The sequence below is a fragment of the Tenrec ecaudatus genome, chromosome 8 (genome assembly GCF_050624435.1).
Source record: "Tenrec ecaudatus isolate mTenEca1 chromosome 8, mTenEca1.hap1, whole genome shotgun sequence".
Lineage (NCBI taxonomy): Eukaryota > Metazoa > Chordata > Mammalia > Afrosoricida > Tenrecidae > Tenrec > Tenrec ecaudatus.
This window is the reverse complement of record NC_134537.1, coordinates 107,280,024-107,305,267: the sequence shown is the minus strand read 5'-3', so window position 1 is coordinate 107,305,267 and position 25,244 is coordinate 107,280,024. Positions and strand designations below refer to the sequence as shown.

Below are 25,244 nucleotides of genomic sequence, written 5' to 3'. Positions count from 1 at the left end.
ATTTTCTGTGGTTCGGTTACCAGACTATCACCAGGCCTTTCAAGAGAAATGTTTTCCAGGGGAGTTGAATGTCCAGGGGCACATGTGAACGGTTGGCGCTGGACTCTTCGCTCTGTGGGCAGGGACGTTTCTGTCAATCAACAACTAATAACAGATGGGGGAGGGGATTAAGGAAAGATCAGCTTCAATTCAGTTTTGTTTGTCAAAGTTTCACGGCTAACATATCTACTTTATTGCTCAGTTTCAAATGGGAGGTAGGGAAACATCAGGAACTGTTTAAAGGAATCTAGTTAAGAATACATCCTCCCAGCCAAAATGAAAAAAAAAAAAAGAACAAGAAAAATAAAGAATCAGACAAACAGAATACACCATTGGATGCGATCTTTTTTTTCAAAATGGCATTATCTCAATTCACTGTTGACTAACCTTCAACCCTCTACCTTCCTTACTCTTGTGGCCTTTCAGAAATGGCCAGATCTAGAATCGTGTGTTTGTGTGTCCCTCGGGGAGGGGGGAGCTGGGGGTGGTGGGGGTCGGGGTGGGTGTTAGGATGTCTTCAGGCGAGTTTGAAGTCTCCTTTACAACATACAGCCATTCGCCTCTGCTTTGACAAAGAAATATGTTCCTAGACTCTCCTCAGTGGTTGAAGCCTGTGCATGAAAGAGATGCTGTCGCAGAAGGTCCCGTGATGTCAGAAAGCGCTAGCAGAGCCAGCTGAAGCAGGGATCTTTGTGTTACGTCCCTGGGAAGTACTGGCACCCAAAGGGCCATCGCCTCTTCTGTGTGTGCCGGCTGTTGTAGAAATAGAAAGGGGCTAGTTAATTTGGAGCTTTTTCCATGTTTGGCACGTTTGTGTGAAAGAGAATATAGATTTAAGGAGCTGAAGTTATTAAAATGGGGTGGGGTGAGAGGAAGCATGCCAATAAAAACAGACAGTGTAGTGTTTTAATCCTTTGCACAAGAATTCAGGCCAAAGGGGAATAAAATAATTCTACAGGGTCACTTGTAATTTCAGCTTAAACTAAGCTCAGGAAACTGAATAATATTTCTCAGAAGACTGATTTATGCGCTTAAAGTCACTAAGTCCTAGGTGTCATAGGAAGTAGTACCACCTCTAGCCATGTGCTCCCCCGCATGCTCACACCAACTGACAAAATCAATCTCTAAGTTCTCCTTAAAGCGTTTCAGAGTCAGCTGTACTGGGACTGTAGAGCACCGGATTTTTTGCTAGTGGGGCTACAGAAGAAAGGGAAGTCCAGGAACTGGGTGCACTGCACATTATAAACACACTGTGTTCCAAAATTTGTCTGGGAATCATTGCTTTGGAAATCTGAAGACATGTTCTTTACAGAAACAGAGTAGACATAGTTAGGTTCTTTTGGCTCTCAGAACCCTCCAAAGTCTACTTAAACCATATGCAGGTCAAATCCCCTCTCCTTCATAAAAATCCAAGTACAGCCACGTACTCACACAAAACTGATGGGAAGGATCAGTTTATTAAACTTTTTATTTTCTTTCCCCATGTAGCCCCAGGGCTGACTTAATTAGAAGGGATAAGGAGATAACAGACAAGTCCATGGACTTCTTGGTTGTGGTTTCTCAACATTTTCAAGGACTTTAGAGCTTGACGACCCAGCCTCCTTATCGTAATTCATTTCACTTCACTCTGCACACTTTATCTTGCCTGACGGAGAGTACAGCAAGACAGCCATGCTGAGCACGGAGAGAAAAAGTACAGTACCAGCGCTCTCTGGGCGGGAGGCCCTGCCAGGGTGGTTGTCATGGAGTCCCCACATCGCCTGAACCAAGCGTTTGAAAGTCAAATGGACTTGACTCATCAAGCTGCATTTTGTTCCTTGGTGCCAACAATCTCGCTCACGCAATTCTTTATTAGGCATGCTAATAAAAAGTAAAATAAAAACATTTCTGGCAAGCCATGTTCCTTTCCCCCCCATCTGTGCCCTGAAGTGGTGGTATACAGTGGAACTAACTCATCCCAAATGTAGGGCATCAGGGAAAGGAGGAAGAGAAACAAAAGGCCTGGAGATTGGATTAAAAGACCTTGATAACTGAGTTGACTCTATTTGAAATTTTCCTGTTTCCTTCTGAAAAGCAGACAGCGAGCTGAATGGAGCTCTTATCTAAGAGCTTTAACAATGTTATTACAAGGATGTGGGTAAGGCAGGGTGAAGATCTGGGCAGGTACAGATGGGATTATATTTGACCGAATGTATTTTCTAACTGGTGTTAATCTCTACTCTTCCAGTATCAAGCTCTTATGGGGTTCTGATAAAGGCCTATCAGGACCTCTCGCTTCACACTTTCTTTATATACATTGTAAGGCATTCCAACAGTGACACATATGGAGCTAAGGCATTTCAGGCGATTGTTTAGGAGGAAGAAACCCTGGAGCAGGCAGTTCCTGCCTAGGACTCTTAGCAAAAGAAGTTTGGCTGAAAAGAGTCTCTCAAGTACTCCATGAGGGTCTTTTTAAATAGGCTACACTAAACTTGAAGTGAGAAGTCATTTGAAAGGGTCCCGGCTGTGCTTCACAAACCCCTAACAAGAGAGAATGATTGAAGCCAAAAGTTTTGTACAAAGAGCATGTTGAATCAGAGGGGGGCTCCAGGAGGGGCCCTCAGGATCAGACACTTTTCTCTTTCCAACTTGCAGAGAAACAAATCCCATCCCCACAAGGTCTTAAATGTTAGCTCACTGACAAGATGTGAAAATCGTCCTCCCTTTCAACCTGAGCAATTCTTTTTTTCTTGGCCATATAAACAATTGAAACCCAAAGGATAAAAACTAATACTTTATAAATAGTGGCTTTTCTTCTCTAGAAAATTCATCTTGGGGAAGTAGACCACAGTGACTAAAAAGAGCTCTGCGGTGTAATTAGCACAAAGAGCTCAGCTGCAGTCTGATTTCGACGTGCACGTCAGAGACAGACAGGGCTGCCTCTCTGATCAAGAACAAATGCAAATGAATGAAATGGAACTGAGTATGAACGGAATCAAGAGGCTAACCCTGGAAGGAAAGAAACATTATTGAAAAACGTGACAAGTGGGCCTAATGGATTGAATTATGTTCTATAAGAACATATGTTCAGCTTCTAAACCTGAACTGTGAATATTGCCTTGTTTGTACATAGGGTTTTTTTCCCCCATTAATATCAGTTACCAAGATCATATGGCATAAGGTGGGTCCTAATCCGGTCAAGTGGTATTTTATAAAAGGAGAGAACAAACATGGAGAGAGAGACACCCAGGAAAATGCAGATTGCACGTGGAGATGACTTTCAAGACAAGGGATGGAATGAAACTCCCAGAAGCTACCAGACATCGGAGGAGATGAAAAAGGATCTTCCCATAGCGAGAACAGAAAGAAAGCGTAGTCCGGCTGACACCCTCAAGTTGGAGTTCAAGAATAGGGGGAAAGTTAGTTGCTGTTCTTTAAAGCCACCTACTTTGTGGCATTTTGTGACAGAAGCCCTGGGACAATTAGGAATTAGGCATGAGCCAAGAATATGGGGTAAGGAAAGATAGACCCGGTTCCATGAGAATGGGTTGTAGGTAGAAGTCCAAATTGCTCTCCTCCCAGCTGAACCTGATCTTCTCTTTAATAAACCTGTGTTCTTTAATAGAGCATGGTCTTCACATTTGAAAGGGAAAAGCAAACAAGAAATTGAAGCCCCCAAATAAGTAAGTTCTTTCAAAAGATATTTAACTTCGTAAGTGCATTTAAATCCTTTGACCTAATTGCATTTTATGAGGAGCTTTGGTGGCCTCGAGAATTACACATTGGCTGCTACTCACAGGCCAGCCCTTGGCCATGACATCCCCAGCTTCTCTAAGAGGAAGAGACCAGGCTTTCCACGACGGGAAAGAATTATAGCCCTGAAAACCCACAGGCGCACTTCACCGTTGTCTTATAGGGCCACTGGGAGACTGGGAGTTAGAATTGACCTGATGGCCATGAGTGTATGGCTTTTTGGAATGACATTCTACACTTGGCTATCAAGAGAATGCTACAGCTGGGCTTTTAAAAGTATCATTTCACTGTGACATAATTATAACAATTATAGATTTATAGGTAAATGCCAAGGAATACCCAGGAATCCCAGTGCATGCTGCATCCATCCTTACCCAGGGTTTGTTGGTGGGATCTTAAAACCACTGGCAATGACTTTGAGAATTTAAGGAGAATGAGAGGAATGGAAGGAGAGCCTGGCAGATGAGCACATACATTCAGGGTTTTCCTGAAGTGGCAGGAGGGGAAATCTCTTCTTTGGTGGATTTGCAATCTCCTAAATTGTAGAAATGGCTGACCTTGTAGTTTAGCTTTATTTTGTTCTTAAAATCCATTTGAAGCAGTGCTCCTGGAAATTAGGATGATCACACTAAGAGTAATGTGCGCCATTCCCTTTATTTGAGAGAATTTCCTGCCTGATACACCATGCACCTTGTTGCCGACAGTTTGTCTGGATTTTTCTCAGGCTACTTGAAAATGTTTTCATTATATGTCTATTGTCACATTGCTTTTAACCGTGGTATAATTATGTGGATTCATTGCTAGTGCCCCGAGATGAATCGACCAAAATAAAATGGAAGGTGCCTACAATACCAGTGTCTTCCTGTGGTAGTTGGCAGTAACAAATATGCAGGGGACAGAATAAAGACTCAAAGAGAGAGAGGGAATTCCCAGTAGTGGGATATGAAAAACAATTGTTTGATATAAAGAGGAAGTAGATGTGGAGTAGGCATTGATTTCTAGGATTATGTTAATCCTAGGATCCCAGGAAGCCCTTTCTGAATTTAGAGAAACCAAATTTTGTTATGTGCAGTTCTCTGAGGAAATGTTCTATAATAGTCATAAAATTCCCAAAAGCTCCCAATCCCGAGTCATTTAATTTTTATCTGCTGCTGAAAATAGCCAATAAGGAGTTGCTTATAGTCCATTAGCTTTTAAAATTAACAGGGGAGTGACAACAAATACAAGATTAAACGGCAAATGGGCACGTAGTATATACTCGAGAATAAGCCAACCCGAATGTCAGCGAGGCACCGAATTTTACCTCAAATATGCATGAAAATGTGCTGGAAAACTCAGCTTGTACACGAGTATATACGGTATATGGTAGCAGAAATCCATGGAGGGAAATTTGAACTAGTGGAAGTGATTGGTGGTCCACATGCTTTGGAAAAGGTTTGATGAGAATAAAAAGATAAAATGCCTGGAAGAGGTGCAACATCCTTAGTGAACAATGCACATGAGGTACAAAACAACAGTTCAAGAGCTGTCAGAGAACGAGATGGGAGATGACTATAAAATAAATGGTTGCACAAAAGGACAGCAAAGAGGAAAAAGGAGTGTGTTACTGGTGGTAGCTGATAAGTTCTAGAAACTTGGTGTGATGGCGGGGTAGGGTACAGATTAGATCTGAGAGTCCAGCATCCTTTCTTTTACTCCAACAAAAGGAATTTTTATAATGACAAACTTTTAAAATTTTATTATGTCTTCCAAGCAAAGGAATACTCTTCATGTTATAAGTAGAGAAGAACTGAAAAAATGACTCATCTGTCACATTGACCTTGCCTCTACTTTATTAGTTCTAAATCTTAGGGGGAAGCGATCACTGGTAAAGACCCTTGAAGAAACTGATTATGAGTCAAGGCTTGACAGGGAAGGAATTAAAGGGCCTCTTCCAAGTTCTGAAGAAGAGTCTGGGTCATGCTTGCCAAGCTCACTTAAAGAGGGGCATTTGTAATCACAGTATTGTTTGTGGACTGGATTGGGGAAAGCCAACCACAGTCTTGAATGGGGACTGTGGGCTGTGCAGTTGAATTGGCATGGAAGGAATAGAGCTGAGGACTACTGGAGAAAAAGATTGCAGAGCACAGTAATATGCAGCCTATATGGCAGTGAAGTATCTTAGGCTGAATTCTCCAGAGAAACTTAAATATGTATACAGAGAGAGTCATTTACAGCAGGCTTATGAAATTATAAACTAAAAACCGAATTCCCTGTGTCTTGTCAATATTGACTCATAGATACTGTATAGGACAGGATGGAACTCCCTTTGTGAGATTCTGAGACTCTAACTGTTTACAGGAGTAGAAAGCCTTGTCTTTATCCCACAGAGGAGTTGGCAATTTTGAACTGCTAACCTTGCCATTGCAGCCCAATGCATAATCACTATGCCATGCAATTAGACAGGCAGGTAAATCCCAAGTACAAGGATAACGTGACTTATCTAGTTACAAGAGCTGTTAAAACCAACACCAGATGAGAGGCTTCTGTATGCAGGCATCAATAAATCTAAGGTTGGCAAGCTGCCAACCACTCCTCGGTTTGGCAGCAACACAGCAGGTTTCTGGTTGCAGTGGCAGAAGGGTCCAAGGGCAGCAGATAAGATGGCAGGCCACTAGCTCAAGTCCAAAGAACCAAAGGCAGATGAGCCATATGCGGGATTTAAACCCAGTGAAGAGCAAGCTAGCTTTTCCACAGGATTCACTTGTATTCGAAGCAGGGTAGACACTGAAGGACATCTCATCATGGGCGAGTGTTGTTGTTAGGTGCTACCCAGTCAGCTCCGACCCATAAGGACCCTATACACGAACCGGCACAGTCCTGCTCCATCCTCACCAGTGTTCCTATGCCTGAGCCCATTGAAGCCACTGTGTCAGCCATCGCACTGCAGGCTGGCCTTTTTTTCACCACCCCATTCACTTTCCCAAACACGGTGCCCTTTTCCAGGGACTGGTCTCTTCTGACAATATGCACAAAGTATGGAAGATGAAGCCTTGCCATTCTTGCCCCGAAGGAGCACTCTGGCCTTACTTCTAATGCCCATCGGTTTGTGCTTTCAGCAGTTCATGGTACTTTCAATAGTCTTCTCCAGCACCAACATTCAAAGATGTCAACTCTTCTATGGTCTTCCTATTCAATGTCCAATCCTCACATGCATATGATGCATTTTGGAATACCATGGTTTGGGTCAAGTGCACCTTAGTTCTCAAAGTAACATCCTTGCTCCTCAATACTCTAAAGAGGTCTTTTGCAGCTGATTTACCTAATGCAATTTCTCCTTTTGATCTCTTGACTACGTCTCCCATGAGCAGTGCATATGGATCCAAGGAAGACAAAATCCTTGAAAATCTCAAAATTTTCTCTGTTTATCTTGATGTTATAGCTTGGTCTAGTTGTGAGGATTATGGTCTTCCTTACACTGAGGTGTAGTCAATACTAAAGGCTGCAATCCTTGATCTTCATCAGCAAGTGCTTCAAGTCCTCCTCACTTTCAGCAAGCAAGCTTGTGTCATGTGTATACCTCAAGTTGTTAATAAGCCCTCATCCAATCCTGATACCACACTCTTCTTAATATAATCCAGCTTCTTTGACTACTTGCTTAGCGTAAAGATTGAACAAATATGATGGGAGATACAACTCTGAGGCACACCTTTCCGGATTTTAAATCATGCACCATTCCTTTGTTCATACAAATCCACGTGCAAGTTCTGAATGGGCAAAATAAAGTGTTTGGGGATTCCCATTCTTCTCAAGGTCACCCTTTGGTTATTAAGGGCCACACAGTTGAATGCCTTTGCATAGACAAGGAAATATGAGTAAACATCTTTCTGGTATTCTCTGCTTTCAGCCAAGATCCACCTGATATCATCAATAGTACCCTTTGTTCTACATGCTCTTCTGAATCTGGCCTGAACTTCTGGCAGTTCCCTGCCAATGTACTGCTACAACTCTTGTTGGATGATCTTCGGCAAAATTTTACTTGCATGTGATATTATTTATACTGTTCTATAATTTATACATTCTGCTGGGTCACCTTCCTTTGGGTGTGCATGTTTGGGGACTCTGTCGACTCTGGGGCGGTCCTTGTCTTTTTTCAACTTTTGGTTCTCAGTCCTTGGCTATCTTCAGATGATGTCCAACTATTTCCCCTAGTGTCTGACTGCGTCTCTGTGTAATATTATTTTATATCACAAAGGTGATTGGTTTAAAATACCCTACACTGATACTGCCGCACTAACAGAAAAAAACAAAACCTGGTCCCAAGTAGGGCTGCAATCACAGAACTAGGGGTTATGATTTACTATACATATTCTGAGGGGACACAATTAAATCCCTAACATCTGGTACAGAGAAACAAAGCTGAATTGACATTTTGTTGATTCCATACTTGGTGTTAGGAGATACTAAGCATTTTACGTATATATTTTTTTTGTTCATTAAAAACTTACAACAACCTTCAAAAGCATAATAAACCACCGGGGAAAGGATATGAGCATCAAATAAGTATCCTGCTGTCTAAGTTCCAGTACAGACTTGAGCAACCTTGCTCACAAGACAAAAAGGCTCAACCTTATGGGAGACGCTAGTCACAGAACATCATTCATGCAAATGGAGTGTGGACTTATGTAAACAAGGACTCTAATCACAGAAGTAGTGCCCTGGTTAGCTTTTGGGTCAACTTGGCTACGCCTGCGGGAAGGTATGGGTGGAGTCCAACTTCTCCATCAGGGCTGCCTAACAATGTACCCTTGGGGCATAGCCTATTTCTAAGAGAGGTTGTGCCTCTGCCTTGCTCCAGCTGCTAATCTGGTAGGTTCCCTTCTTGGTTCGCTCTGATCTGGGGGGTTCAGACCTCACTGCCTCCCCACTATGTGACCCCAGAACTGTCGCAGACTGCTCCAGTAAGGGGGGCGGTGTGACATGTGCTGTCTGCTGTTGCCCAGTCCCCTCTATGCCCCATTAACTCCCTGCAGGGACATTATCCTCCAGGCCTGGTGTGCCAGCATGGGGTCCAGGGGCATACTGGCCCCTCTCCCCAACCTATAGGTTCAGTCTTGCTTTCTACCACAAGCACTTCCAGGGAGGGGGTCAGTTTGGCTCTGGTTGGGGCCAGCCCTGTAGCTCTCTCTTTCCATGCATTCTTCCACGTGGACACGCCGTCCTCATGGTTTGGTGCGCCGTGGTAGGGTCTGCGTGCCCACTCCCGATTCTGTGGAGACAAGACCAGTACTCCCCCACCCCTGGGTGGATTAGTGCCCTGCTCCCTCCACCCTCATTTCACTTTCAACCCCCCTTTTCTCTGCCCCCTCCCTCCTTTTCCCATTTTTGTGTTGGACCAACATGTACCTCCTTGAGTTTGGTCCAACATCCTCCCAATTCCCTGTATCTGAACCCAAATGTTATGATACAGGTGGCTTCTCTTTTATACCTACCGTGCTGATTACACTTACCTCAGGGGACTCATGCTGTACTTCTTTTGTGATTGGCTGACTGCGTAGCATAATTTCCTCCAACTCTTCCCATGAAAAGACGTGTTTCATGTGCTCATCAATGTTTTTCAGTGATGCACAGTACTCCATTGTGTGTATGTGCCAGAGTTTACCGATCCACTCATCTGCTGATGGAAATTTAGATTGTTTTGAACTCTACAATTGTGATTTGCACTGCCATAAACATTGTAACACATACGACTGGCCATGCTTTATTTCTTACCTCTTCCAGATATATGCCCAATATAGCAATAAGGTCATAAGGTAGCTCAATTTCCATCTTTCTTAAATATCGCCAGATCGCTTTCCATAGTGGCTGTACATATCTACAAGACAGCCAGCAATGTAGGAAAGTTTCTATCTCACCACATCCCTCGAGGAACTCCAGGCCGGGAGGGGCAGTTCCTGGATCATCTTGAAGGCCAGCAAACAGACCCAGGATTTTTATATATTTCTTCTTTTAAAAAATTTTTTTTTCTTATTTATTTATTATTTTCACTTTTTAAAATCCATTTTAGCTATATCATAGTCGGTGTACCTACCTATATAGGATAGGCATGGGAGGCAAGCCCAAGGAGGGAACAGTGGGATCAGTGGTCCTGGGGATACCTGGAAGGGTGAGGTTGGTGGGGCAAGGGGATGGTGAGCAAGCTTTGCCATGGACAGGGAAATAACTGGGGTGTTGGAGTCAATAACAAGGAGGAGATAGGGATCTGAGATGTGGGGTGCTGGGGGGGGAGGGCAGTGTCGGAGCAAAAGCAAACTAGCTAAGAGGAGGTACCAACAGGCAGAAATAAGGGGAAAGTGACAGCGGGGCAGGAGTAAGGTAAAAGAAAACAGAGGAAAGACCAAGGAAGAAAAGCAATGGATAGAGGAATAACCATAGCGGTGTACATATGTAAATACATTAATCCACAAAAATAGAGGTATTGGCTCATGTACATATATTTATATGGCAATACACTGAGGTAGGGATGGACTTTGGGCCTCTGCTTATATCCTCCCTCAATATAAGAACACTTTGCTCTAACCAATCGACAGTCTGAGATGTTCACCCTCCCAACGCAATCACTGAAAAGAAAATGGATGCATAAGCAAATGGGGTGAAGAAGGCAGATGGTGCCCAGCTATTAAAAGATATAATGTCTAAGGGGTCTTAAAGGCTTGAAGTTGCACAAGCCGCCATTCAACAGTGAAGCAACAAGTCCACATGGAAGAAGCACACTGCTGGTGCAATCATGAGGAGTCATAGGGACTGGGTAATAGGCATCAGCAGACACATAACAAACAAAACCATATTGTTAACAACGAGGAGGGCTGGAGCAGAGATCCAAAGCCCATCTATCAACAGTGAAACAATCTCCCCACAGAGGGCCACAGGGAAGGAGTGAGTTGCCAGGGTGCAGTAAAGCATCAGTGAAACACATGATATTCCTCTGGTTTCTTGAGGCTTCCTCACACCCTCCCCCCCCCGCCCGCCCACTACCATGACCCCAGTGCTGCTTCTCCATTCAGACTACACCAGAACATGTACACAGGCATAGAAAGGGATGGGAGCTCACGACCCACAGAATCCAGGAACAGGAGTGGGAATACTGATACCAGAAGGGTAGAAGGATAGAAGAAGGGGAGAGGATGGGAGAAAGGGGAAACCGATCGCAATGATTGACACATAACCATACGCCCCTCTACAGGGGGAAGAACAGCAGAAAATATGGGGGAAGGGAGACAGACAGCGGTCAGTGTGAGAGATGAAAATAATAGCAATGTACCATCTATCAGGGTTATGAGGAGGGTGGGGGTGGGGGGGAGAGCTGATATCAAGCGCTCAATAGAAAGTAAATGTCTAGAAAAGAATGAAGGAAGCATATGAAGATCGCATAAATCTTTCGCCTTTTACTAAAGATTTCCGTGGAAACATATGTACAAACATGCCTGATTCAATTGATGTATGGCTTATGATAAGAGTTGTACAAGCCCCCAATAAAACAATTTTTTTTAAAAAAGAGAGGGACGCTATGGAGAAATGACCTCTCTCTCTTACCACACTTTTCGTTCCTGCTTGATTGGATCCTGCATCTGGCTTCTGTGACCACTGACCCTGGGACCTATTGGCATCCTGCCATGGCCCTGCCAGCCTCAAGTCAGCTTTCTTCTTTGCTTTCCTGCTTTACTGACCAGCAGCGGTGTGGCTCTGGACAGCTAGCGTCTGACTCATGGACTTGAGTTAGTTGGGGCTGGCCCACACCTGATATTGATTTTTTTCTTCATATAAAGGTCTTTCATATACGTATATTAGTTTCTCTGGATTTGTTTCCCTTTAAAACCCAACCTATTTTAAGTAGATAGGATCATAAAAAGGTCCTCTCTCAGTTAAATATTTTTTATCATTTTTGTTGTTAGTTGCTATTGAGTTGGTTCTAACTCATAGAAACGTCGTCAGACCCTGCCTGGACAATCTTTAGGAAGGTTATATGTCTGAGTGCATCGGTACACCTAGTGTGTGCTTTCCAACACTGAGATTCATCTTTCAAGACCATAACGGACAATATTCTGTTGTGATCCATATGTTTTCCATTGGCTAATTTTCAGAAGTAATCACTAGGCATGTATTCCAGTCTGCCTTGATCTAGAAGTTCCAGTAAAATCTCTCCACCAGGGCTGGCCTTGCTGGTAATTGAGATGCCAGTGGGACAGCTATCAGAATTAGAACAACATCCAACCCACCGTAGTCTGACACACCACAGGTGGTGGATTATTATCATCTACCTTTCAAACAAGCCAACCCTTATACCTGGCCCAGGTATAAGGGGACCTATAACTTCTCACTGAGTGACACCTGCCCCTAGTCCCTCTCTCCGATGGGCTTCTGCCAAAGTGTGTAAAACATGGGAGTCAGTGGCATAGTTCTTGCTCTGACTTCTACATATTACAAGACTGTTTGTTGTATTTCAGTGAACATACATAGTGTCAACTTGTGTGCACCGATTTATTTAACCTTTCTTATCTAAGATGAGGAGACAGGCTTCTACGAGCCTCCCTGGGAGCTCGAGAGGAAGATTCCGGTAACGGCCAGGATTGAGCTCAGGTCTGTAGCACTGGAGACTAATGCATTTCCTTGCGTCTTAAACTGGCTAGAAAATATATGTAACAGAATCCTTTCATGCTGGGCAGATTTAGTTGTATTCCCCAGGGGACCAATATTTCTTCTGAGGAGTTCTTTTCTTGAAATTCTTGTGATTGTTTGAAAAGAGGCCCCTATGGAGACAACTACCTCAGTTGCAAGCACGATGACCTCTGAATTATGTCACACCGTCTAGTGTGAGTGCTATGTTAATGCGGTACCATAAGTGACCATGAAAATGCGCCCAAGTCAGAAAATATAAATGTACGACTTCAGCAACAGTCCTCACTTCTCTCACTCTGCTAAACTCAGTGTTTTATGTTGTTGGACTTCTGGTTAAATTTATGCCTCATCGTGCAATGCAAGTGAGCTATGGTTGCCCTGGGAGCCTTAATTTTGCATTCCTGACTTCTGTGTGCTCAAAGGGACACAGTTTCAAAAATGGCCTACAAAATAACATACCAGAAGAGCCGATGTTGTGTAACTGCCTGTGCCGTGAAATGGAAGATGGATGCCTTCAAGGTGGGGCATTTCGAGAGGAGCAGAGATTTAGGCTGAGGTGGAACAGGGAAACGCTGGTACCTTTTCAATCCAGTAGGTAGGTTTGTGATAATGGATAAAGAGCATAACTTGGATACATTATTGTTGTTCTTTGTTGAACATGCTAGGAATTTTTCTAGGTATTTCAGTTGGATCATCTTTGCCTCCACACTTTGAATTAGGTCTTCATCATTTCAATCATGTATATGAGAACACCGGGAAGATTAGAAAATCCATAATTTTCCCAAGATCCCCGACCCAGGAAGTGGGAAACTAGAAAGAATATCTGGTTTAGTAGACCCAGAGTCGATGTTCTCTCTTAGGCTGCCTCCCCAGTCACCAAATCGCGAGACCTAAATCCATCTCAGGTCTCATTAGCTTTGTTATTTTTACAAGAACTTTAATCCTGGTTTTACCTTCTGGCTAAAGCAGGAACATTACAAAACTAACAGATAGTTGTTGGTTTAAATGGGGTTATGGTTTTGCTCTTATCATTGGTACCCTCTGTCAAGAATTTCAAATCATAGTATTCATCCATCCCAAGAGAAATGTTAAATAAATCACTTATGTGTTGACTTACTCATTTTTTGATGGGAGAAAAGAGGCTACTTTCCACTTCCATAGAGTTACGGTCTTGCAAACACACAGGGTCAGTTCTACCCTGTCCCATAGAGTCGCCATACGTCGGCATTGACTTGATTGCAGTGAATTCTTTTGTTTGGTTGGTTGGTGGTTGGCTGGTTTTTATAAGTTATGTGAAGGAGCAGAAAGTTTGCTTGTTTTGATCATTGGGTTTATCTAGTGCGTATAGGAGTACTTGCAACATAGCCTTTCGGTAAGTATTTGTTGACTAAACGGACCGATTGCATTTTGCTGCCACTTGGTCAACTCTCTCTTCTGAGAACTGCCATCTTGAGCACAATTACGTAATCTGATCTTGGGCATTTTTTATTCTGTTTCAGAAATGATCTGCTTGCCTAATCACTCACCACTCCTCTCCCCTCTGTCAGTTTGTCCTACTGTGGTGGTTTATACGCTGCTATGCAGCATCAAGCTGTACCACTGCCATTCCAAATACCAGCAGGGTCACCTCCAGTGGACAGGTGTCAGCAGACATTCCAGACTAAGACTAGGAAGAAGATCTACTTCTACAATTTATCCACTGTAGGCCCTATTGATCAACACAGTATAAAGTCTGAAACTATGCTGGAGGAGGAGCCTCTAGCTTGGAAGGCAGCCAAAGATACTGTGGCTACAATGATGGACTCCAGCCTACAAACAATTGTGAAATTGGGGCAGGACTCGACAATGTTTCTTTTTGTTGTCCAAGAGGATATCATGAGTTGCAGTTGACCTGATGGCACTACAAGAAGCCCAGCCACGGCGGTAACTTATTTTCTGCTTGGAAACTGACCTACAACGTGATAACTAACATACTAGCCCCGTGTATACTCTTTGGAATTTCCAAAGCAACAGTGGTCTTCAGCATAGCACATCCAAACCCATAGTTATGAAGATAATGGGACTTTTGATATTTATGGCAGGCTTTCGAAGGATATGTCTTTGAGACAAATACTCGATATCCTTAAAAGCATCCTAGTCCTACATCAATTTTTATCCCTGTACAGTAGTTGGTAGGGGAATGCCAGCCCCCCACAACTAATTATAGGTTCAATAGGTATAATTGTATGGTTAAAATATACATAGAGATCATAGTAAAGTCATAGAGTTATAGGAGAGATCGGAGAGAGAGAGTAAAATAAAGAAGTCAGACTCATTTCATGGTAGCATGTTCACCTCAGACCCACTTGGTGGCTCACATGTGGACGTGGAAAGTGGGAATTGCAGGAGTCAGTGGGAGAGAGAGAGAGATTTATTAATAACCAAGGCTCATATGTCTTTGGCAGCATGCATGTCCCCTAATTACAGGAGGTAAAGACATATGACATAGGAAGGGATTGTCCAATAGGCATAAGCTTAATAGGAAGGGTATTAGCTAGGGGTGTACATGTAACAGGAAGGGGAGGGATTAGGGGTATACATGTGACAAGAAGGGCAGACCCTAGATTCATGATGGCGGCCTAACCTTGGTCACCCTTGAGTGGGCTTGACCTCCCTGGACTCTGCTTCAGGGAAACAATCTACTACTTTCCTTATCAGAAGAGAGGGGGCCCTACTTAAGGTGGGACAGACTATAGAGTCTTATTGCTCTAGATGGCTGATAACCCTTAGAGAGAATGACCTCTGACCTGCTTTCATTGACCTCCAAGGGTATAGTCATTTATCAAGTGTAACAAGCAGCTAAGTTTGGCATATATGTAGGGGAGACAACTTGGGAGAAATCTAAGCTCATCAAATCACCCCTTCTACTTCACCCCATACTGAAAGTTGTAGACACCAGTATCTTTACAATAGTTTGTTTCTTCATGAAGGATAGTTTTCATGTGTCTGTCTCCCACAACACTATCCACTTTTCAGCTATGTTCTATAATTCATTGCAATGACTGCACAGAACTCACAGAAAGTTCTCATGATCATGGGGTTTATTACAGAAATTAAAAGGAAAAACCCCAAAACTCATGGCACCGAGTTGATTCCAATTCATAGTCACCCCAAAGGACAGAGTAAAACTGCCCCCTGAGGTTTTCCAGGCAGGACTGTAAATCTTTATGGACTAGAAAGTATTATCTTTTCCTCTTGGAGTTGATGTTGGTTTCAAAGTGATGATCTTGCTGTTAGCAGGCCCACATGTGTAACCCACTATACCACCAGGGATCCCTTATGGAAGTTTCTTTTATGGTTGCTTATGTCTTCAATTCCAGTCACGTAGATTTGAAGATTCCACTGGAACCTTCAATTCCATTCTGGTAATCTTCAATTCAAAGGCACTCAGCTCCAGCTCCAGGACCAGTTAAACCAACACCCTCACTTACATGTCCACAGGGAAGCCATGCCACAGTTTCAGCATCCTGCCTGAAAGCACTCTCTGGGCTGTTGTTTCATGGGCTAGGAATTACATGACTGTTTCATGTGCTGGCTCCTTGTGCTGCAGCTACTGTTCCTCTGTCACTATCCTTGTGTCACTATCCAGCTGTTTCCTGGACCAAGAAGGTTCATTGCGCAAGGAGAATACACCAAATCAAACTCACTGCCAACAAGTCAATTCCAACTCATAGGACATGGCAGAACTGCTCCTGTGGGTTCCTGACAATAATTCTTTAGACAAGTAGAAAGCCTCATCTTTCTCTCGGGTGGTGGCTGGTGGTTTCAAACAGCCAGCCTTGTGGTTAGCAGCCCAATGCATAACCACTATGCCACAATGAAGCACAACTGAATTCAGTCAGTGTCGTCGTCTATCTTCTCTTACCTAGACCCACGAGGGAAAAGACATGTGGTGGGCTTTACAGATTTGGGCTCAAAGAAACACATTAAATCATTCGCTGCCCTGCAGATATGTCTCACTGTTTAGAAGGAGCGTTGAAAGTGGCTGATAGTACTGCTCCTATTTCTTAGCCTGTAGTCAAGGAGCATTGCCTGCATACCCTCCTGTGTTCCCCTTACTACTCACTGAGCTTGAGAATCTTTACTGCTCTGTATTATTTTTTTCTGCCAAAGTAAGTGATTCCATGCTGATGGCTAGGTTTTAAAATTCACTCTTTCTCAAGCAATTCATTAGCATTCCAATAAAGAGCCCATTGCCTCCAGCACTTGAGGTCCCACTTTTAAGGTTAACTTCCTCCCCAAACAGTTTTGGCTGCTGACTACTCTCCCAACTCTTTGTTTCCCCAGATCTCAAGATATCCCACTCACATTTTCTCTGAAGTTAAAAATGGCAAGGTTATGAAACTGGTGAGGAAGTCACTGGTGAGGAAGAAAGCAAGACTTTGTGGTCTGAATCATGGTCTTACCACTTAATATCTGTGTGACAAGATAGAAGCTTTTGTAAGTGTCTTAGACCTCATTTCTTCTGTTGCCTTCTTCATGAGAACTGGGTCACCATTTGTCAATACATTGCACAGTTCCTATCCCAATGCAGAAGAATCATAAATGAGGTGTCCTGCAAGAAGTATCTTATTGATTAGAACAGCAGTTCTCAACCTGTGGGTCGCAATCCCTTTGGGGGTCAAATGACCCTTTCACAGGGGTCGCCTAAGACCATTGGAAACCACATAATTCTGATGGTCTTAGGAATGGAGACACCACTCCTCTATCTGTTTCCAGGTGAGTCTGCCCACATGCAGATACGCCCACATAAGAGTACCCGGCATGCTGACATCATCGTGCCAACCCATCACATACACCCTGTACAAATACAGGTGTAAGTGACATGATGCCATAATGTATTTATGCAGACCAGTCACACATGTGTAGAGAGCAGCTACTGTGTAGAAAGTAGCTGCTGTGCTGAAAGTAACTACTGTGTTGAAAACAGCAGTATTGGAGATAAAATGGTCACCACAAGATGAGAACCTGTATTAAAGAGGCGCAGCATTAGGAAAGTTGAGAACCACTTGGTTAGAAGAAAAACAAGAAGACTATTTTTCACTTAAGAGAAAAAACAAACAAATTTTTATTGAGGGAGCTGGAGAAGGAAGTCAGCCCTTGGTGGATATGAAGAATTACTATGCTGGACTGCTGAGAGGTTGGTGGCTCGGGTCCACTCACAGGTGCATCAAGTGAAAGGGCTGGTCCTGTACTTCCAAAAATGCAGTAATTGGAAACCTTGCGAAGCACCATTCTACTTTAACGCACAAGAGTCAAATCCAACGTGACAGTACCCACTTCTGTTTTATCCTAGAGAAGGAAAAGAAGAAGCTAAAAATATCACCACAGCTGAGAGAAACCCCGAGCTTAGTGATCTGATTGTCTTTCTAGCCAATGAGGAAATGAAATTTATTTTGACTTTGTACCTAGGGTGTGTATATGTTTCGTGTGAACTTGAAGTGTCTATTTTCTGTCAGAAGGAGGGAGTTCATTCATCTCTTTCACCAGAAACTTAGAGGCCCTGCTGTTTACCTGATACTCTGTGACATGCTGGCTACAACAAAGCCCCTTGAAGAAGAAGGAGGAAGTCACAATAAATGATTATAATACATTGTGACAAACGCAACTGTCCTGTCTCACACAAGAATTCATTTCTATGGTGTCCTGTCCCTTCCTGTACAGGAAATGGAAGCATTTACGGGAGGTGTTCTCAAGGGAATTGCCCCTGGTTCTTCTCCTTGTCAGAAGGGGACATTTCTTTTGAAGTGTCTCATCTTATGGAAGACAAAGCTGTCCAGAAAACAGTGCACGGAAGCTTCAGGCAGTTGCGGGGAAGGAGGTCAATCAGGACAGTTGTTCTGTTGTAATTAATGAAAGAGCTTTCAGAAGGTTCCCAAAAGACAGAAAGACATGTACCGTGGATCTGAGGCAATGTTATTTTGGAGTGGGCAGGGTGTGTGAGTGTGTGTGTCATGGAATGTGTGGTTGGACTTTTGTTTTTTGCCCATTATATGAGTGTCTAGATATGTTGCAGGCATGACTAAGGTAGATGATGAACCATGCCATATGAAAGACCGTGTGTATTAGACATCTCCTGTTCCATTCAGCAATTCCATATATGCATTGTTTTTGTTTATTTTGACAGTTGAAAAGTCTTTGGTGACCTACGGTTATACACAGGTACACATACACATTTACAAATGTCCCTGTTTCTTAGCTGAACACAGTTAAGTGGCAGGTAATTGAAAACAGTCTCAGTATCTTGGATGCCTGTGAATTAAATGGAGCTGACTCCCTTCTCCCCAAATATAACTAAAACCTCAAAACCAAACTCATTTCCCTTGAGTCTATTCCTACTCAGAGTGACCCTGCAGACAGAGTAGAACTATTTCACAGTGTCTCTGAGACCCTACATTTGTCCTTGAGTAGCCAACTCCATTGTTCTGCCTCAGAGTGAGTTTGAACCACCGACATTGTGCTTTACATTGCAGTGCTTAGCCTACTGGACCACCAGGCTCGTTAAAAGACAAATATTGCAGATAAATTCCTATAGGAATCATTCCTCCTTGAGTTTTTGGAATAGCCCCAATTTAAAATTTTCTGTTCGATTTTCAGACTGTGCTTCAAACGATGTGTCCTAATTTGGGGCTTAAAAATATGCTGTCATCACATGAACATTAAATTTCAGTATGTTCTTGCCTATCAATGAAATTGTAGCTTACATAGCCACTATAGAGCTACATCCTATAAAATTGCAGGCCACTTTTTTTTTCTTGCTCCTACACTAAGGTTGTTACTATTAATATTTGGCTCACTATTCCTAGAAAAGGAGACCCCTCAAAAAAGACTTTTTAAAGTATTGTGGATTTCCAGAAGAACAAACAAATCTATCTTTGAACACATAGCCAGAATTCTCCTTGGAAGCAAGGATGGCAAGACTTCATCTCATGTATTTGGGACATGTTTTCAGGAGATGCCTGTCCTTGGAGAAGGACGCCATACATGGTCAAGTAGAAGAACACACCCAACAAGATGGATCTACACAACCACTGCAACAGTGGCCTCAAAGGGAATGACACTGTGATGTGAGCAAAGGACTGAGCAGTGTTTCATTCTGTTGAACGTGGGGTCATTATGAGTTGGAACCTAACCCAAACAACAATAACGCATTGTATAAATGAATAAATACATTTTTTTGCTAAAATTCTTATTTTTCAACCTTCCTCTCACACTTTATCTATGATTTAAGTAGTATTTTTTTGCTATACCAATAGCCATTTTTCTTTGGTTTTATGTCCAGATGGCCACCACTTCAACTTCTCTTGTTTTTCTCCACTCAACTTGCCCTTTTTTTGAATAAGTGGGTCTGATACTTCCCACCCTGTTGCCACTATTTGCCCCTAAACAATGGCCATAATGGTTGGGGCCAGGAATGTGACCTACCCAGGACTGGAGAGTTACATCAATTGTCCTCAAATCCTTTCCATAAGAAGAGATGGAATAATTAGTCAGAAAATTAGATGTTACTATGATCCTAAGGTTTCTATTTCTGCTGTAAACCTACTTATGGAACTTTGCTTAATTTCTCCAGGCTCAGTTTCCTCACCTGGAAAATAAGGATAAAATTGTACTGCCTTATGATGTTGCTGTGAAGCTTAAATGAATTATTACATGTAATTGGAACAGTTGTCAAGGATTACCACTTTTTAAAAAAAACATTTTATTAGGGGCTCATACAACTCTTATCACAATCCAGACATATACACACATCAATTGTATAAAGCACAGGATTACCACTTTTAAGGAATTTTGTGCAGCAGATTTGCAGGGGTCAATAAATTTTTGAGACAGAAGAGCCAATCCTATCCCTCGTAACAACTAAAAATTATTTGGGAATCATAAATGTATATAATTTTTACAAGTAAATGAAATCACCATTATCTGATTAATAAGCCTTATTTTTTTTCTTTTTTCAGTTCTACTTCAGAGCCACGTGTACATACCAGAAGAGCCGCATGTAGCTCTCAAGCCAGTTTGCCAATCCCTGCACTAGGTCATTTATTTATTTATATACATATTTACAGCTGCTTCCATGAACATCAATTGTGGATCCAAGGAAAACTGAAATCCTTGTCAACTTCAAATTTTCTCCATTTGTCTTGATGTCCATTGACCCTATTGCGAGGATTTAGGTTTTCTTCTTGCTGTCCACACTGAAGGCTGCGGTCCTTGAGCTTCTTCAGCAAATACTTTTAAGTTCTCCTAGCTACTTTTGTGTGTTATCTGCACATTGCAAGTTGTTAATAAGCCTTTTTTTTTCAATTCTGCTGCTATGTTATTCGTCATACAATTTATTGCCTAGGGAATAAAAGGCATCTTATATTGGTCCTTTTTTAAAAAGTTACTAACCAGTTATCCTAATGAGAAATAACTTCCGGTTATTTTTAGTTACCTCAATGAAACTGAAAGTTAGTCTATGCTTATATGGAGACAAACTGTGATATGTTGCCAGATACACTTTAGTAACGGCTGCTATGCAGGTTTTCCGGGGCCCTGGGTTATGCAATGGCTGCTAATCACAAGCGTTCTCTTCTTGTAAATAGTAAAGCAGCAGAAGCTCACGGGGCAGTTCTACCCTGCCGCACCGACATGATAGCAATGAGTTTGGTTTTGGTGGATCGAGGTTTTCGTTGTTGATGTCTGAGGGAGAATCAAGTAATGATTATCCGAGACGTGACTAAGCAACCGGTATGAGTGGGATTTTGAAGAGTTGCAAAATCGTGGATGTGCCCTAAGAAAATACATTCATTTTACTAGGAATGCTACGTTTTAGAGTAAGCTCACTCGGGTGGCAGAGTCCCTACTGCCCCCAGGTTGGGTCTGACACATGATGACCCTCGAGGACCCAGGGCTGCTCTGCGGTGGTTCGGCGCCTTCACAGGCGAACAGCCTCACCTATCTGTACCCCGCGGAGCCGCTAGCAGTTAGCAGCCCGTTGCTTAGCTCCCAGCGCCACCAGGGCTTTAGGTAATGGGGTAGAAGATGGGCTGAGGACAGAAAAAAATGCAAGATTCAGGAAAAGGAAGACAGTGTATTCGACGGGGAAGAAAGACGAGCGATTTGCAGGGAGAGAAGAAACTTCAAAACAGCGCACAGATGGTGGTGAGGCATCTCTGCCAAGCGCGAGGGTGTAAGCGTAAAGTCCTGTGGCGCACGTGGTGCTTTGTGGACCAGGAAGACCAGGAAGAAATCATCTTCCACCACGGTGAGTTGCTCCCGGTGAGAAGCTGCTGCCGAGAGAGCCGTGAGCCGTTGCTTGTGGAGGGACACCGAGGCCCTGTGCTGCTGAAGAAGATTCCCTTCGCTTCTGGTTCGGATGGTTTCTGACCAGAGCATACAAAGTCCCTTTCGTTATGATTGTAAGGTTTTCATGTTTATCGCTGTCTTCCGGAAATTTGATGACAATGGATCTTCATTTGGTTAAACATCTTGAGATTTGTTAAATTTCTTGGATATAATAGTTTTTAATCTTTTAAAAGTTTAAGATATTTGCCCATTACTTCTTCAAACAAATTCTTGTGCTTTCCTCCTTCTCCTCCTCCTCCCCCTTCTCCCCTCCTTTTCTCTCTCCTTCTCCTTCTTCTTAATTCCAATTGAGTATATGATAGGTCATTGTTGTCCTACAGGTCACTATACATATATTTGTGTGTGTATACAGAGATATATAGATAGAGATCCATAGATACACAAAAAACCTGGAATTTTCCTCCCAAGTTATGTATTTAATTTTATTTTTTTTTACAAAACAACCTTATCACCTTCAAAGTACTCTCCATTACATTAATACATTTGTCATATCTGCCATCTAGGAAACATTTTTCAAACTCACCTGTTTGGATGACTGACGGCACCTCCTCATTTTTTTCTTTAACACTTCTAGTCAAATAGCTGTTCTTTCATATCCCTCTACAATTATGGACACAAAAAGAGGTCACACAGAGCAAGGTCAGGTGAATACTAAGTTGTGTGGGGCAAGAGAGGCATGCTGTTTTTTGCCCACAACTGGCACACTGAGCTGGCTGCGTGAGCAGGTACATTGTTATGGTGGTAAAACCAGTCCCCCGTCTACCACAAACCAGGCCTTTTTTGTTGCACACTGTTACATAATCTTTTCAGAACCTCTAAAGAAAAAGCTTGATTAACAGTGTGACTTGGTGGCGCAAACTCCAAATGCACTATCCACCTCATATCACATCCGATTTTTCTGGGATACCCCTCATATAAATATATATGTATACATATATATATATATATTCTTTGTACACGTTGCTTCATTTTATATTGTTTATATTGCTATATCTTCTAGTATGCTATTTTTTCCTCCTGACGTATCTAATCTCCATTAAAAATGTAGAATCATAAATTTTAACTTTAGTAATCCCAATTTATGTTTTTGTATCTTTTGATTTTTCTCTTCATTATGTTCCTAGGCCCCCCCTTTAGCTCCCTTAGTGCATTTATTTTAATGTGTGCTATATTCATCATTTCTTTTCTATCTCTTTCTGCTTATACATATTTCTTTTAGCTATACTATCATTTTCCTGCTTTGTTTCATGTCTCAACTTTTCATTTGTATGACACTGTGTTCTCAGGTGTCTTATTTTGTTGTATTTCTTTTAAAAGCTTGAATTCGGTTCTGCCTTACATTTAAGTAATTTTCAGATCATGTTGCTTCATTCAAGTCTACTTTAAAATGTTTGTTAAGTCAGTTTAGAGTAAGTCTTTACAGCTAACTGAGTTCAGCCACTAATGGGCAATTATTTGTGGATCTGGAGGTGTCCAAGCTGGCAGAAACGGACCTTAATGACATCCAACCTTTGTAAGCTCTGGAAATTTCCCCGATGGGAGCTCTCCAGTAGTTTTTTGCTTCATATGCTGGAGTGCTGCCCCCCAAATGTTTACCCAACTATTCAGTAGACATTCAAATGGATCCATATGCAGATTTCTAGAGGTCTTCTACTGCATGCTTCCTCCTACTAGGTGTTTTGCCTTCCAAATTCTCATCTCTTGGGAGCCTTAAAGTTCAAGTTCTACCCTCTCAGTTTAGAGAGACTCCAAAATTTTTGCCTCTGGGTGCAATTGTAGGAATCACCTCATTTATCTATCTTGTCTCCATAATCACAGTCCTAAATTTCTTATTATCAAATGACTATAGACAGCTGTTTCCTATAGAAATGAATGGAAAAGGTTGTCCTAGTGTTTCACTTATTTATAGTGGGAGAGGAGGTCCCGCATCAATTGTTCCAGCAGGGCCAAAAATTTTACCTGCACGAAAAGCAAAAACATAATGTTATGTAGTCAGTTCTGATAGTAGATTAAAGTTGTATAGGATATTCAAGATTTAAATCTGATTTTTACTAACTGATGGCTCTAGGAATTCTTACTGTGTGTAACTTATTGACTAGAATTGAGTTGCAAGCCCAAATTTTAATTTTAATATGCATTCTCAAGTTGTATGATCTTCACTAAGCTAGTATCTCTCAATTATCTTGCCTTCTGAACTCATACAGATGTTTACACTACTTTAAACTATTACTAGTAAATATGAATATCAATTCAAATGTTTCAATAAGCTGATAAAGCACTAGCAGTGTTGACTAGTCTTCGCCAATAAATTTAGGAGACAGCAACATGACCAGCTGACCAGAAGGAATTTGTATTTGTGTCCATTCTAAAGAATAGTGACCCAACAAAAATCAGGTTATTGGATAATATCACAAATTGTGGTAGTTATATAATCTGGTGTCAATTTGATACTTGAGAGGATTAAGAGGGAAGGGGTGGAGTCTAGTCTGTCAATCAGATCATTGCTAATGACACCTCTGTGTGGGCTTGGCTTTCTCTTGAGAATTATGGGAAATCTGTTTTTTTCTCCTTGGAGGGAGAGAGACTGCTCACTCCCTTGGAGACGCTCTACTGACAAGATACATGGCATTACACTGATAGACCCCATGCCCTGGGAGCTGCAGGAGCTACATGGAGACCCCTGTCAATGCTGTGATGCTTCTAGCCACACTAGATCCAAAAGACTCTGCACCCACTGACCTGTGATCTTCCTGCATTTGGCGTCATTGCATTTGTTTGTGACCCTGAAGATGACTCTATAGATTGGTATTGGACATATGAGATAATATTGGACTTAAGGACTTGATCTGGACTGGGCGGGGATGTCTTCTCACTATTCAATTGCTCTTCGATATAAACCTTTTACTTATACACATATGAGTGTCTATGGATTTGTTTCTCTAGTCTACTCAGACTAACACAGTAATATAATATGCAAATAAAATTTTACTGAAAATTATCTAACAGCATTTTTGGCAAAACATTGACAGAAATTCAGACCGGATTCAGAGGAGGACATGGCATGTAGAATGTTATTGCTGATGTCAGAGGAATTTAAACTGAAGTCTAAAATAGAAAAAAGATGCTTCCTTGTGTGTTATTGACTATGCAAAAATCATTCAAGTGTGTGGACCATAACAAACTATGGATAGCCTTGAGAATTTTCACATTGCTCGGCTCCACAGTCATTGCGCATGGAAGCAGCAGCCAAACAATCTATTGCATTGGGTGGATGTGCTGAACTCTTGAACGTGTTGAAGAGCAAGGATGCCCTTTGAAAACTAAGGTTCACCAGAGGTGATTTTCAGTCACTTCATATGCATGTACAAGTGGGACAATGAATAAAGGAGATTGCATGGGGGTCAGTGAATTTAAATTATGGTGCTGGTGAG

At 42.2% G+C, this 25,244-nt stretch overlaps 1 pseudogene; it reads left to right on the top strand.

Annotated features, from left to right (window-relative positions):
- The first annotated feature begins 11,163 nt into the window (after nt 1-11,163).
- On the top strand, nt 11,164-11,271 carry LOC142455681 (U5 spliceosomal RNA; annotated as a pseudogene).
- Nucleotides 11,272-25,244: the final 13,973 nt, after the last annotated feature.